The 16,465-nt window shown below is 37.0% G+C and overlaps 1 protein-coding gene across 7 annotated transcripts in view; it reads left to right on the forward strand.

Moving 5' to 3' along the window:
• Nucleotides 1–16,465, forward strand: part of ZNF438 (zinc finger protein 438) — a 123,127-nt gene that overhangs the window by 473 nt on the left and 106,189 nt on the right. For 3 of the 7 annotated variants that reach the window (XM_037740936.1, XM_037740942.1, XM_017535424.2), the window contains exon 1: nucleotides 12,922–12,963. The gene's annotated coding sequence lies outside the window, so the exon portion shown is untranslated. Of the gene's footprint in view, nucleotides 1–11; nucleotides 1,471–8,948; nucleotides 9,021–12,921; nucleotides 12,964–16,465 lie in introns of those variants that run through there. The other 4 variants (XM_037740937.1, XM_017535425.2, XM_037740939.1 and 1 more) reach the window with 3 other exon arrangements.

Raw genomic sequence — 16,465 nt, forward strand, 5'->3', positions numbered from 1 at the left:
ATTTATATGATAACCTATCATTAACAGGCAAGAATAGGATGGTGTCTCTTGATTTCCCTTAGTGTTAAATGAGAAATTTAATATGTTTTTATTTACCTGCTTCTCTATTTTCATTAATGTGGTCTAAGATTTTTTAATTCAGACTATTACTAAATTATAATTTTAAATAATTTATACACTTTTTAAATTAACTTTTACATGGGCATAAAGATTATGAAAACCCTAAGGTGTCACAACCTTAAATTAATTTCTACTTTTTCAAGTGTATTTCAAAAGGAATCTTAAGCCATCAAAATTAAACTCTAATATCCTATTATTCATTATTTTCTTGATTTATTTTTATATTATATCTTTAAATGGTACCATTTTCATTTTTCCTGTTGTCCACATTCAAACTATTTCTTTGCTCATTAGACTAGGAGAAAAGAAGTAGAAATAGTCAGATTTGAAATTAAGATACCAAGTTATGTATTCAATATTTGCTATAGCAAAGTCTAAGGTCTGGAACATGTTTAGGATTATTGGATTAATAGATTTTATGGTGGTGGGTTTTATGGGGAGAATTACCAGTAATTTAGTAGATTTGTAAGCTTGTTTTCTAAGATGTTCCTGTCATTTACTGCATCAGGTAACACAGGGCCTGGCACTTAGATTCTCAGTAATATTTGTTCAGTGACAGAAGCTGTCCTCTGTTGCTTTTGAGTCTCTAACAGACTGTTTTCCCCATCTTGAAAGTGCCTAGTCATCTAACCTCCTCTCAAAGGGACACCAACTTCATTCTCTCTCTATAATAAGGGACCTTTATGGGCCTCTCCTAGTTTTTTCAGAACATGCTTGAGGACCATATAGGGAAGCAGGGTCTTAGAGGACATTCAGTCTTGTCTTGGAAACAGTGGAGAAGGAAGTGTAGCAGTTGCTAGGGGTAATATTATATCTTTAAGAAAACAATGCTGTTGCTAAGTTATTTTTAGACATAGAAGCCTTCTCTTTATTTTTTTATTTTTTTAGTACATGATCATGTAGCTAGACTACCAAGAGGTGGGGAGTGAAGTGAAGCTGAGAACAGCCTCTCCAGGATTATCAGGTCAGGGTGAAGTTCTTGGCAAGAGACTCGATTTAGTGTGGCATTCTGGAAAGCACATGGGCTGAGGAGGCAGGAGACCTTTATTCTAGCTTTGATTCCCTGTTCTTGTTTGTGACTGTGGCAAAAACCATTTAAGTTTTGTGAGTCTCAGACTAGATTTATTAAATGAGGAATCTGACTCAAAGATCCTTTCTAACTTTAAAATTCTATGACTGACCAGAGGACCAGGGTAGAACATGGAGGCTTCTACTTATCAAGCATTTTTATTTTTAATATCATTTTGTAAAATCAAGAAGAATAAATCATTTATCTTACTGCTTTGAATAGGAGGATTAGAAGAAGGAATCATATGTGGCTCGCATGTTTATGTTCTGACTTCATATTAGGTAAGTGGCATGACGTGTTGCAGTCGATTGTCTATATTGTAACACATGGAAATAATCTGGTACTAGAATAACTCAGAGGAATATTTGTTGTTGTTGTTGTTTGTTCTGTTTTTGTTTTCTTGAGACAAGATTTCACTCCATCACCCAGGCTGGCATGCAATGGCTTGATCATAGCTTACTGCAGCCTTGAACTCTCAGGCTGAAGTGATCCTCCCACCTCAGTCCCCTGACTAGTTGGGACTACAGACATGCATCACCATCTTTGGCTAATTTTTTAAATTTTTTTATAGAGACAGGGTCTCCCTGTCTTACACAGGCTGGTCTCAAACCCCTGGCTTCAAGCAGTCCTCCTACCTTGGCCTCCCAAAATGTTGGGATTTCAGGCCTGAGCACCTGCGCCTAGCCAGGAATGTTAAATCACCATTTTTTCCTGAAGAAAATGCGACAAAAATATTTATCTAGATTCCCAGAAGTTTATCACCTTTTCCACTGGGATATGTGTGTTTCTCAAAATTGAGGATACTGGGTGGTGGGCCTGTTGTGTGGTACCAGTCAGCCATCAGGCTGCGGGTCACGCTGAACATCCTTCATTGAAGTCCCGAGTGGTGAAAAGGCTGCTGGCACCGAAGTTGTGTTTTACAAGGGCAGTAATAGGATGCTGCCCGAGCTGGCTGTATGTCGTAAGTTGAGCTGGGCATGATCACATGCAAGGTGGGCAGAGAGAGTTTTCAAATAATGAGCATGTCACAGTTGTGAAGAGCTGGGGAAGAGTGCTGACTGAATAAAATCTATGTAGCAGTCAAAGAGTGACCCTTTTTGAAGAAAGGCTTTGTTCTGCCCAGATTCTGGACAAAGAGCCACCAACAAAGGCTCCATCCAGAGCAGCACAGAAAAGACCTGACAGTGGACATTGGCTGCTTTTCTTCTCTGTAGTCATCACATTGAGAACTAAAAAAATAGTTGAAAAGTTTTATTTCCCTCTTTATCAAGAGCTTCCAGGGATCGGAGAGAGTTGTTTCATTTCAGAAATATGTTTTGTTTTAGTAAACACATATGAATTGAATAAATGCAAATAAAATTCAAAATAAATTAGAAATGTGAGTTTAAAAATGTGTATGATAGGCTTTTAAGTGCCACTGCATCGTAGGCCCTGGTTAGTGATGCAGAAATCAACAGTCAGTAAATTCTCCCCTCAGGAACTTCAGTACAGCTAGTGCTCGACTTACGACCACAATTGGGACCAGCAGACCGGTCGTAACACGATTTGGTCGTAAGTTGAGTAGGCTATATGTACAGTTGAAATGGTGCACACGGAGATGGTAGTGCTGCCGGAAGCTGGTCCGCACTGTCGTACACCCAGCTGGGCAACGTTTGCACTGCCAGATGCGGAGCAGTTGTGGCTAGCGATTGTGGTTGTAAAGTTGAATGGTTGTAAGTTGTATAGGTCGTAAGTCGATCAATACCTGTAAGACCAATAAATACTATGTCATGTAATAATACTATTACATGACTAATACTATGTTTCATTCAGTTTTTATGGAGAATCTACCCTATGCAAGGCAATAGGACTTACAAAGTAAGACAGAGAAGATCAAGTCTCTGTTCTCAAGGCATTTATAGTCCCAAGGGATGTGAGTGAATAGGTAACTAGAGTGCCAGGTACACGGGGGCCTGCAGGAGAGAATAATAGAATGTATGGCGTGAATAACGCAGGTGACTTGAATGTGTCCTGACATTAGAATGAAGCAGCCTCAGGGTGCCTATACTTTCAGATTTCCAGAGTGTTTAAGCCTTCTAGAACTACAGAGTTAACTACTGGAGAAACCATTCTGGTATGTTTTTATACATATTAATGAGTCTAGCTATGGACTCATTAATACCTATAAAGCATCTGAGAGGAAAAAATAATACCTATAAATCATCTGGGAGGAAAAAAAATAGTTGATACATGTGCTTTCTGTTTTCAGCTGATGATGAAGATGATGATTGGATCCCCCTTTACTCGCTACAAATTATGTCTAAAATTTTAAATTTGAAATTATAGAGAGATACCTTTTGATCAAACATTTTTCCCTGTTAAGTTACAGTAGAAGTCTTCCTTGAACTTAAAGTCTATTTAAAAGAGATTGCATGGCCCCCCACAGTCATTGAATCCCACGGCTCTTTGAGGTAGGGATTTCCTATTCAGCCCAGTGTCCTGTCCTCCTGTTCAAGTACGAGGCTGCTTTCTCTCTCTCTCATTATTGAAGTGTTGGTCTTTTTTGACAACAGTAGAGGACTGTAATTTATTTTAAGCTGGATTTGTAAATGGAAGGGGCCCAGGCTGAGTCTGGCCTGTGTTGCATGTGGCTTACCTCCATGCCTGAGCCACAAAAGGCCCGCTATTTGCTGTTTTTAGGGAGTTAGTAAGAGCTTTTGTGATAGTTTATACACATTTTATTGGCTAAAAGCTAGATGATCTGAAGGAAAAAAGAGCAGGATACAAAAGTCAAGGTTCTGGCTGTGAACTAGAAGAAAAGTTAAAAATATAAAAACCAGCACAAATGGTACAAACAAGAATTAGAAATTAGGAAGAGCCTAGAAGGAGAGGTTTTTAATTATAGCACCTGTTAAGACATTTGAAATTGTTACAGTGATTTTAAATAGGCAAACTTTTGGTCTTAAAAAGAATCAAGGGCTCTACTTTCTGTGTGTAGTTTATTAAATGTAAACACATAACAAAATTTAAAGGGAAAAGGTAATCTTTTTATGTGAAACTGTTTTGATTTATGGCTTCCCAGACTTTGAGAGCCTCTTTGCACCTTGATTAATACACTGAGTAGTTTTAAAAGCTTAATAAAATTGTTGAGGGGGGTGTGGCATGAGCAGATATTTTTAATATAGCAATTGGGAATATCATTAAGAAGATTATTTAAGCAGTTTGTAACATAAGCCTTGAATGGTGTTACTAAATAAAGAAAATGAGGTTTTAGAAATTTGAACATGTTAACTGTAAAAAAAGTAAACTTTTTTCATGTAATACTGAAATCAACTATGGAATTGAAGAAACTAAGATTTTTCTTTCTAAAATAAAATTATTTACGGAGGAAAATCATAACAGTTTCTCTTTGTTAAAAAACAAAAAGCATTTATAGCTCAGGCTAAAGTTCCATTTGACTACCACCCTTCTGTGTCCCCAGAGATCATCATTTTGCTACTTAGTCTTCCAAATTGTCTTCTAAATATTTTTATGCATATATGTGTATACATACAACAGATGTATATGTTTTTTTGGATGTTTAAAAAAACATAGAATGTTGATTGCTGGTTCATTTTAAATATGGCCTTCCATTGTTATGTTTTATTTTGAACTCTTCTGCAGTATTACTAATAGCAGCTGACATTTATTATGGAGTAGTTACTATGGGCTAGGCAGGATGCTTAGCATTTTTCATATAATTTAGCTCCATAATCATAATAACCTTCAGAAGTAAAATAGTTGATTTTATATGAATAAAATTCCACGTTCAATATACCTTTCATTTACAGTAAATTATTAATGACAGTAGTTTGGCATTCTTTAATAAGACTTCAATACCAAAACATTTGAAATGATTCTTAAAAATTGCTAAGACTGGAACTGCCAGTCTGTTACATTTTTTATTCTTGTGCAGTTGGCCTTTACCAGGTCCTCGGAGTCAGGTGTCTGCTTGCTCAACCAGAAAGCTGACATTATGAGGGTGATTCTTGCTTAACTTTTAGGAGTGAAGTGGTAGTATGTGTCCTATTTGACTGATTTTAAATAAGGAACAGACAACCCCAGACATTTCCTCACAAGTTAATGGTTTGAAAAGCCTGTGCCTGTGGTGATGTCCATTTTGGGGACAGTTATAGGATACAAGACTTAGATTGAAGGAAGTTCCCTTTTGAAAGAAGCCTTTCTTTTTGCCCTTAGTCATCCTGGTATGAGGAAATAAAGGCTGCCGCGATGGAACTCCAAGAATTGTTATGGGAATTGGTAGAAAGGGAGTGATATTGGGTAGGTTGAGAGAAAAAAAAATGTGCTTACGTATAAACTGATTTTGGAGCTTGGATGAGGATATTTTCCCCATTTCATGACAAAATAAAGAGCTTTTAGTGAATGAGATAGCTCTCAAAAAGTTTTAAATCTCAGCTCTGCTGCTTAGCTAGCTGTGTGACTTTGAATAGGTACTTGACACTGTTTTAATCAAAATATTCAGTTCATCCAGCTGTAGGGTTGAAATGACGTAAAGTATGTTAAGCATTGCTAAGTGCTATATAAATGTTTCAGTATTAGGTGGTATTCTTACCTTTTTCATCATCGTTAACTGTTGTCAAAATCTCCTATAGTTCGTATCTATACTAAAGACTTAACCTACTTGCTTCTATCCTTTGTTACTTGAGAAAGGTTACTATATTAGGGTTCTGTTATTTTCAGAAAATAAAAAGAGATCCTATCACCTCTTTTAACATTTAACAAATATTGAAGGCCTAATATATTTCAGTCAACATTTCTTCTGGCTGAATGCTAATAAAGAAAAGATCATTTATATTAATAGTAACTCTGGAGGAGAGGAGAAGGTCCCGATAAATATCATTTGCCAAAGGTCCCAGTAAATATCATTTCATTGCCATTATTAGTCTTCATAGGCATTTTTTATCTTTTTTGTCTTCAACATTTAAAAAAGCATTAATTAATATCTGTCCACTTATGCAAGTATTTGTAAGTAAATGAATTTGTAAATGGTTATGATGAGACATTGAAATAAAACAATAAAAGTTTACCTTCCTTTGGTTTGGTTTTGGTTATAATACTTTAAAGTCACAAATAACATTTAATGGGAGTTTGAGGATTTTATGTTTAATAGGATGGAACATGGGTTGAAAATGTTAAGAAGTGCTCATTTCCAGAGTAAGTGTCATTTTCAGCTGAGGAGACTGAACTCCACTGAGCTTGCATTTGGTACATACACTTCAGGGTCCACATTCTAATGGGGAACTGATTCTTGCTAGAAACCCAGTCAGAAGTCTGGTTTATTCTGGGTTTGTTTAAAATTTTCCTCCCCACTGTTTTGCTGTATTTTCCTAACCTAAGTGTTACAGAAATTCAGAATTCATGGAAAGAATGAGCACCTTTAGCTTCTTACAGTGTCATGAGACTGCATATTGTGATCCAGTGTTGGAGAAATTAAAAATCAGTTGTTTAAGGCAACTAGGATGTCTACAGTTTAAATCTCACTTACAGTTTTTTAGTGATATGCCGTTTAGTATATGAAAACACTGTGGGTATAGGCTGTTCCTTAAAGCAGACTATGTGTGCTTTGGAGGGGGCACTTTGCTAGGGGAAAAAAAATCTTTTTTGTTCCCTCTTCTAGAGAGTTCTGAAAGTCTGCCCTTTTGACTTTCATTGGCAGTTGTTCATTGTCATCTCCATATTCTTTCATTTATTTTTTGACTTACTCTGTGGCAAACCATCTCTATCCTGAAGTTAGACCAATGAAAAAAATCTTATTTCAAAGTGACCCATGAAATTCCATTCCATAGTTTAAGTGTGTCACATTGGAAATACCACCTTTTTCTCCACTGTGTTTTGTTACCCTAACCTATGCCCTCACCATCTGAGGACTGTTTTTGTGTGTATTTTTAAAATGAATATCTCTCAAACTCACTGGTTTGTGGAAACTGAGCATTTCCCTGTTACCCACAGGCAGCTGTGGTAAGCGTGTCTTGTTTTCTTCAGATCCCAATCACAGGTTTCTAAAGGTATCTAAGATCTGTACAGTCACATCTGCTTTTCCAAGTAACAGCTAGAAATATTTTACCTTGCCTTCACTATAGCTAGGCTATAATAAAGTTTACTATCAGAGGCCAGCCAGGCGCAGTGGCTCACCCCTGTAATCCTAGCAATTTGGGGGCCGAAGTAGGTGGATCACCTGAGGTCAGGAGTTCGAGACCATCCTGACCAACATGGAGAAACCCCATATCTACTAAAAATACAAAATTAGCTGGGCGTGGTGGTACATGCCTGTAATCTCAGCTACTCAGGAGGCTGAGGCAGGAAGATTGCTTGAACCTGGGAGCTGGATATTGCAGTGAGCCGAGATCACCTCCTGCACTCCAGCCTGGGCAACAAGAGCAAACTCCGTCTCAGAAACAGAAAAGTTTACAATCACTTAAATTCTCTAAGCTTCTGGCTTGGAATATTGAAGAAACTTTTACAGAGAGTAGGTAAAGGATGGAGTAAGAATTTCTGATTCAATTGCGTGTTATTTATTGTGGAAAGAATGCTTTCCCTACAGACTGACTAGGAACAAGATGTTTAAACATAAGCCAGGGTGGAGACCTATTTGTTTGGTCAGCTTTATAGGAGCCACGTTTCCCTACTTAGGATGAGCTTGCCAACTATTCCATCCTCCTACCCCTGCCTGATTCTTCAAGTGTCTTTGGAATTTTTAGGCAGTAATACAGTATATATGTAGCAATTAGGCTAGAGGCTGTTTTGTGGAGCAGCATGATTTTATCATGCCATTATAAATTTATGCTGTGCTCTGTGTGTGTGTGTGTGTGTGTGTGTGTGTAAAATGTCTCCCCCCACCCCCTTTTCTCAATCCCTCTTTGCTCTTGGCTTGTATATTCATATAACTGGGCAGCAGCAGGACTTCATTTATCACAGGCAGTGGGAGGGGGTACAGAGATATGAAAGGGTTACTGTTCACATTTCCTGTGTAATTCCCTCTGATCTTACTGAGTTGTAATTCCTTTCTTGATGTTAAACATTCCCAGGCTCCAATAACCTTCTGGCCTGCTTGCACTGGCCAAGTTTGTCCCAGGTGATCATGTAGGCGTACCTCCTGTTTTTAAGACAAGAAATCGCTCCCTCCTTGATGAGATAGGCTAAATATTCATTTCTTTTCAGCCCCAGAAGAAATCCCTTTAATTTAAAACAACAACAGAGCAGTAACATATTAGTTTTAAAATTAAAATTTGGCAAGATTGTTGTCAGGTTAATTTTGTAGATTTTTAAATCTATTCTGTCACAATTTAGTGAGTTTCTGGTTGAATGAAACCCTATGGACATATTAAAGATTACATCCTTTCTTTTTAAAATACACTATAAAAATGGGTTTTGATTCTAAAAGGATAAATTTTGACCTTACCATCTCACTTTTAGCCTACTTAAACAGTAGATCATTTTAAGTTGCCTCAGATACAAAGCAGCTTAGCTGAAACTACAATATTTTTGCTTTTCTTTATTAGCTCTCAGAAGTTTATAGTTGAGCATTGGAGAGATACTTATTTCCTTTTTCCCTGGTTTTAAAAGTATATACCAGCTCATCTTTCCCCCACAATTTAAAATACATAAATGTTTGTGGTTGACAAAAAGGCTTTCTATTTTTGCCTTTTCCTCTAAATTTTTAGAAGACAATATTATGCCATGAAGCATAAGAATGGTTTAGCAGCTGTTTATGAATTTACAGGGACAAGGAGTACTTTTGCCAACACTGCCTTAATCTCAGGTAAAGAGCTTTGGTTTGGACAAGGCTCCAAGGGTAAGTTTACTCTTATTGCTTATAGCACCTCTCTGTATCTTTCAGTCAACAACTTGGGAACCTAGGGGCTTGGGGACTGAAATGAAACAGTATCTCTTTGAAGGAGTTTCTAGGATAATTTTAAGTTTGCTAGTGTTTAGGCAAAGTAAACTGTCTGCATTGCTCTAAGCAATGAGATAAAATATTTTTAGTGCCCCTTAACTGTCTGGAATACAGTTTTACAGGGAGGTAGGTAGATGAATTTTTGTATTAGTTCTGTTTAAATCTGCTTTAGAGAGCCAATATGAATTGCTGATATTAATCATTCACCTTTAGTTCTCCATTGCCTAATACAGAGCCTGTCACACAATAGGTTTTCATTTTCTTTTTCTTTTTTTTTTTTTTTGAGACAGGAGCTCACTTGGTCACCCAGACTATAGTACAGTGGCATGATCATAGCCCACTATAGCCCCAAACTCCTGGGCTCAAGTGATCCTCCCACCTCAGCCTCCTCAGTACCTAGGATTACAGGCAAATGCCACCATGCCCTGCTAATTTTTTTTAATTATTATTTTGTAGAGACAAGGTCTTGCTATATTGCCCAGAATGGTCTAGATAGAACTCCTGTCCTTAAGTGATCCTCCCACTTTGACATCCAAAGTTCTGGGTAATTATAGGCATTGGGTTTTCAATAATGGTTTGTTAAATGAACGAATAAGACTCCTGGATTACTTTTGTAGATTCTATTTTTTTTTTGTACAATATTCCTAATAGTAAAGAGTGATGCATTCAGTATGTACATCTTTTTTTACATAGAGTAGATAAAGGATGGAGTAAGAACTTCTGATTCGATTGCGTGTTATTTATTGTGACAAGAGTTGACGAAGTATTGGGTACTATAAAGCACTGAATACTAATGTCACTCAACAAATACTTGCAGAATGCTAAACAGCATTGTGCCTGGTATTGTGGGCTCTCCAGAGATGTACACCACCTTGTCCCTGCCATCTAAAGTGTCCTAGACTTCTCAATGAACAGGATATGTACACTAATCAAGTTAAACAGCAACCTAAAGTAACATCAATTTAAAGTTTAAAATAATTTCAACTTTTATTTTAGATTCGGGGGTACATGTGCAGATTTGTTACATGGGTATATTGTGTAACGCTGAGGTTTAGGGTATAGATGATCCTGTCACCTAGGTACTGAGCATAGCACCCAATAGTTCCTTTTCAACTCTTGCCTCCCTACTCCCTCTCTCCTTCCTCTAGTAGTCCCCAGGGTGTATAGCTCCCATCTTTGTGTCCATGTGTACCTAATGTTTCACTTCCACTTCTAAGTAAGGACATGCAGTAGTTTTCCATTCCTGAGTTAATTCACTTAGGATCATGGCCTCCAGCTGCATCCATGTTGCTGCCAAGGACATTTTTTTTTTATTTTTTTATTGCTGCATAGTATTCCATGATGTATATATACCACATTTTCTTTGGTGGACTTCTTGGTTGATTCCATGTCTTTGCTATTGTGCATAGTGCTGTCATGAACCTAGGAGCTCATGTGTCTTTTTTATAGAACAATTTTTTCCTTTAGGTATATGCTCAGTAATGGGATTGCTGGGTTGAATGGTAGTTCTGTTTTTAAGTTCTTTGAGAACTCTCCAAAGTGCTGTCCTCAGTGGCTGCACTAATTTACATTCCCACCAACAGTGTGTAAGCATTCCCTTTTCTCTGCAGTCTCATCAGCATCTGTTATTTTTTTATTTTTAATACTAGCCATTCTGACTGGTATGAGATGGTATCTCATTTTGGTTTTGATTTGCATTTCTCTGATGATTAGTGATGTTGAGCTTTTTTTAATATATATATTTGTTGGCTGCTTTTATGTATTCTTTTGCAAAGTGTTTATTCATGTCCTTTGCCCACTTTCTAATGGGGTTATTTGCTTGTTGAATTGCTTAAGTTCCTTATAGATTCTGGATAGTAGACCTTTATAGGATGTGTAGCTTTTGAATATTTTCTCCCATTCTGTAAGGTCTGTTTATGCTGTTGAGAGCTTCTTTTGCTGTGCAAAACCTCTTTAATTTAATTAAGTCTCACTTGTCAATTTTTTTGGTACAATTGCTTTTGAAGTCTTAGCTACAAATTCCTTGCCAAGGCCAATGTCCAGAATGGTATTTCCTAGGTTTTTTCTAGGATTTTTATAGTTTGAGGTCATTGTTCCATTTGTGTGTGATTGTGTGTATGTCTACAAATATTACCCTCATCCTTCCTGTTAATCTGCAATGGTAGATCCTGTTGAGAGTCCTTTTGTCGTTGAATAGTTAATTTCCTCACAACATTCTGTGCCCAAGTCCTTAGGTAAGCTATACCTGGCTAACCTAGTCTTTTATTCTATGCTTGGTCATAGAAAAAAAGACGATATTTAGTCATTGATTAAAGACAGTCTGTTAACATTTCCTGAAACTAATAAGCACATCCATTGTTCTCATAATAGAAAAACACTTATATTTTCCCTCAAGAATTAACCATTTCTAGGAAAAGTACTGAATACTAATGACAGTCAGTCAACAAATATTTGCAGAATGCTAGTGTAAACAGCATTGTGCCCGGTATTGCGGGCTCTCCAGAGATGTGCACCACCTTGTTCCTGCCATCTGAAATGTCCTAGACTTCTCAACGAACAGGATATGTACACTAATCAAGTTAAATAGCAACCTAAAGTATGTTAAATATGGTTATAAGGTAAGTGAGAGACATGGACAAGAATGAAGAAGCTTAGAGGAAGGAGAAATCATTTTTACTTGAATCAGAGAGTGGTAAAAGATTTAATGGAAGCTTGAATAGGGCATTAAATAAATAGTTGGGGTTGGAGTATAAGGAGTAAGGCTATCTGACATTTATAAGCAAGGGCGGCAGTTATCATACTTCCTGTCGCTAGCAGCAATGAAGAAACAACCAAAAAAGTGCTGGGAAGTTTTCTTCATCAGTGACTTAATTGTTCCTATTTTCTCCGGAAGTAAAATTTCAGAAAAGCTTCCACCTAGGACATACAGCAGCTATTTTAGTTCCTGTAAGGATCAGCTCAGTAGGAAATCCTCCCAGACTTTTCTCCCAAGTAAAATTTCAACAGGAAGACAGGAATAAGATACGTTGAAAAGTTATTGCTCATGACTACAGTTTGGTAATAAAGGCCTGATTCAGTCTCATTGGCAATTTTTTTTTTTTTTTTTGAGACGGAGTCTCATTCTGTCCCCCAGGCTGGAATGCGGTGGTGCGATCTCGGCTTGCTGTAACCTCTGCCGCCCAGGTTCCAGTGATTCTCCTGCCACAGCCTTCAGAGTAGCTGGGATTACAGGTACCTGTCACCGTGCCCATCTAATTTTTGTAGTTTTTAGTAGAGGTGGGGTTTTACCATCTTAGCCAGGCTGGTCTTGAACTCCTGACCTCGTGATCCACCCACCTTGGCCTCCCAAAATGCTGGGATTATAGGCATGAGCTACGACGCCTGGCTTCATTGGCAAATTTAATAGCGCTCATTGCTGAGTTATATCTTGATTTGAATCCTAACATATAAGGAGATATTTCCAAATTCACTATTTTTCTACACATTGATAGGTGGCTATTGGTATTTATCATTATAGGTAAATATAATTTTATAGCAGCTTCTGTTAACCTCTAAAAGTTTCTTTTCTTTTCTTTTTTTTGAGACAGAGTTTTGCTCTTGTTGCCTAGGCTGGATTGCAGTGGCTCGATCTCACCTCACTGCAACCTCTGCCTCCCAGGTTCAAGCGATTCTCCTACTTCATCCTCCTGAGAAGCTGGGATTACAGGCATCCACCACCATGCCCAGCTAATGTTTGCATTTTTGGTAGAGACACGGTTTCACCATGTTGGCCAGGCTCCTCTCGAACGCCTGACCTCAGGTGATCTACCTGCCTTGGCCTCCCAAAGTGCTGGGATTACAGGTGTGAGCCACTGTGCCTGGCCAATCTCTTAAAGTTTCTTTTACAATAAAGCATTTATTAGTATTACAAACTATTTTAATCCTATTTTTTGTTTTGTAAAGCAGATTTTAAAATGAATAGAATTTATATTGAGACTCTTTGATTATATTTACTTATTAAAAGCAAACCCATTAGTGCATTTAATTTCAGAGTCACACATCTGTCTAGTTTTATTCTTTTATTATATAGCTAAAGGAAAAATAATGCCGCACAGAAATGAAACCAGTTTTTCCAACACGGTAAAGATAGAATCTAGAGACAGCCTACTCACTTTATTTTTATTTTATTTTTTAGTCTTTTGGCTAGTAGCAAATTGATGTGGCCTTGTGCATGATTCTTGTTCAGCTGTGTGAATTGCTGCCAGTGTGACAATAAGCTGGAAGCTATATCCAACTTGCTTTGCATACTATATTTTTGTAAAGATCTGTATCCTTTCAAGATATTACTAAGTGATCCATGATTAAAGGTTTTGGTGGTGTGCTAATTTTAGGAAAGGTGGGAGCAATCACAATGGATTTAACATAGTGTATATTGGTATTTCATTTAACCCAGTGTTTCCCAAATGTATTTGAACTTGGAAACACCCACCCCCTTTCTTCTTTCCTTCGTTCCAACTTCCTTTCTTTCTTTCTTTATTTTTTAAGAACACATATTAAAATCTCTTATAGAACAAGTTTCAGGAATGTGCACTATGAAACTTTCATACACACATGCACATTATAGAGATATGTTGTTTATGTCTTTTTCTATTAATCTCTACCTTTTCTGGGCATAGGTTGGGAGGAAGAAGGAAAATGAGTAACTTACAAATTTTACTAGTTATTCTGATGTCAAGTTTAGTGGGAAGGAGGCTGAAACTTCTATCTAAAATAAAGTTTGAGATTGATCTGAGTATTTTAAGAGTTCTTACTATCTGTGTCTTCTATAGCCTGTTGCTCTATACAATCAGGAGTTGACAGAGCATAACAGAAGTTACCTCTATGGGGAAGAGTAGGGTGGGTCAGAGGTGAAATGAGACTCTTCCCTTTTTCCTTTTGTAACCTTAAGAAGAAAAAGCAAATTAAAAGACCTAAACTGATGGAGAGAACCAGTACTTTACAACAGAATTTCTTATTTCAAGCTTTGGTAAGTACTAGCCTCTCTGGTAGTTTTAAACATGTTTTGTTTAGAAAATAACAAAATTTGTAAAACTTTTTAAGAAATAGGCTTATATAAAAGTAAGATAAATCTGACAAGATTGGATTAATATCTTTTGTCCTTTATCTTCTATGTACCTGTCATTAATATACTGTGCCATCATTGTATATTTATGTGCTAAATGAGCAACTGTGTATTATTTTTCTCTGTATCTTTGGCAACTAACCTTGCACTGTGCCTGGAACATAGTAGGCATTCAGTATGTTTGTTGACGTGAGTGTGGGGGGCTGGGAAAACTTAATTTCAATCCTATGGAAATATGTTAATGGTTGAAATCTTAAAAAAGGATTATGTTCTTTTGAAAACATCTTTAAAATATAGCCTATTTTATTTTTGCATGTATATCTATCTTGTCTAAGAAAGGATTTAAGGTGGTATTAATAAGTATACTTAGTACAGTTGGATCAAATAAAATTTGAAATAAATGGGTAAAAGAACAAACTTGGAGGATTTATACATCCCCATTTCAAAACCCAATCTAAAGTGATGGTGTTCAAGACACCATGGCAGTGGCATAGGATAAGCAGATAAATCAATGGAGACGAATTGAGAGTTCAGAAATAAACATTTACATTTGTGGTCCATTGATTTTCGAAAGAGCTGCTAAGATAATTAAATAGAGAACGGGTTATTTTTTTTTTCAACAAATGGTGCTGGAACAATTGGATGTCATATACAAAAATTAACTTCTTCACAGTAATCATACACAAAAATTAACTGAAAATGAATGATGGGCCTAAACATAAGAGCTGAAATTATAAAACTTCTAAAAGGAAGCATAGAAAAAACTTTATGACCTTGGATAGGGCAGAGTTGTTGGGTATGATACCAGAAGCATAAGCCATAAGATAAAAAATTGATGAATTCAATTTAATTAAAATTAAAATTTTTATGCTACAAAAGACATTGGGAAGAAACTAAAAAGACAGGCTGCAGACTGGGAGAAAATATTTGCAAATCATGTGTGATAAAGAACTTGTATCCAAAACATGTAAAGAATTATAAGTGAATAATTAGACAAACAACCCAACTTAAAGAGCAAAAGAACAGAATAGAAACTTCATCTGAAGAGACATGAGAATGATTAATAGCCACATGTAACCACAGTGAGCATCATTAGTCATTAGGAAAATGCACATTAAAAACACAGTGAGATACCACAATGAGATTACACCCCCTAGGATGGCTGTAATAAAAAGGACAATATATCGTGTCTAGGATGTGGAGAAACAGGAACTCTCATATTATACATTGTTGGTAGGAATGTAAATTGTTACAGCCACTTTGGAAAATAGTTTGGCTATTTCTTTTAAAGTTAAACCAACTTACCATATGTAGTAAGGTTCTGCAGGGAAACACAACTAATCAGGTGTGTGTGTGTGTGTGTGTGTATACATACATATATATATATATATATGAAATTTATTTTAAGGAATTGGCTCATGCAGTGTGGTGTCTTGGTGTATCTGATGGAGGAAACCAGCAGAGGCTGGAGACTGAGAAAAGGATTGCAGTTTGAGTCCAAAGGCAGTCAGCTGGAAGACCAGGAAGAGCCAATGTTGCAGATGAAGTCTGAAAGGAGTCTGCTGGAGAATTCCCTTTTTCCCAGGGAGGTCAGGCTTTTGTTCTTAGGTCTTCAGCTAATTAGATGAAGCCCCCTCATATAATGAACGACCGTCTGCTCTATTCAAAGTCTACCAGTCTAAATGCAGATCTTGTCCAAAATTACTCTTGCAGAAATTTCAAGAATAATGTTTGACCAAATATCTGGGTGATGTGGTCCAGCCAAATTGATACATAATTTTTAATCATTGTACCATATAAACCTACCAATTCCAATTCTTGGAATCTGCCTAACAGAAATGAAAGCATATGCTCACACAAAGACTTATATGTAATTGCTCTTGGCAACATTATTTATAATAGGCATTAATAAAAACAAGAAAAAAATCCAAATGTCCATAACCTGGTAAATGAATAAACAAAATGTGGCATATCTGTACATTGGAATACTATTAAGCAATGAAAAAGGAAGAAAATATTGATATATGCTGCAGCATGGATGAAACTTAAAATATTGTGTTAGGGGGGTGGATCCAAGATGGCCGTTTAGGAACAGCTCAGGATTGCAGCTCCCAGTGAAAGCGCAGAGGGTGAGTGGACGCCGTGTTTTTATTGCCCACAGACTAGGAAATTCCCAGGCAGAGGTGCTCCACGGTCACCAGCGCGGCTGTTTCGGCCAGTGCGACTGTGCCGGCCAGCGCCG

This window comes from Cebus imitator, unplaced genomic scaffold (assembly GCF_001604975.1).
Source record: "Cebus imitator isolate Cc_AM_T3 unplaced genomic scaffold, Cebus_imitator-1.0 Scaffold92, whole genome shotgun sequence".
NCBI lineage: Eukaryota > Metazoa > Chordata > Mammalia > Primates > Cebidae > Cebus > Cebus imitator.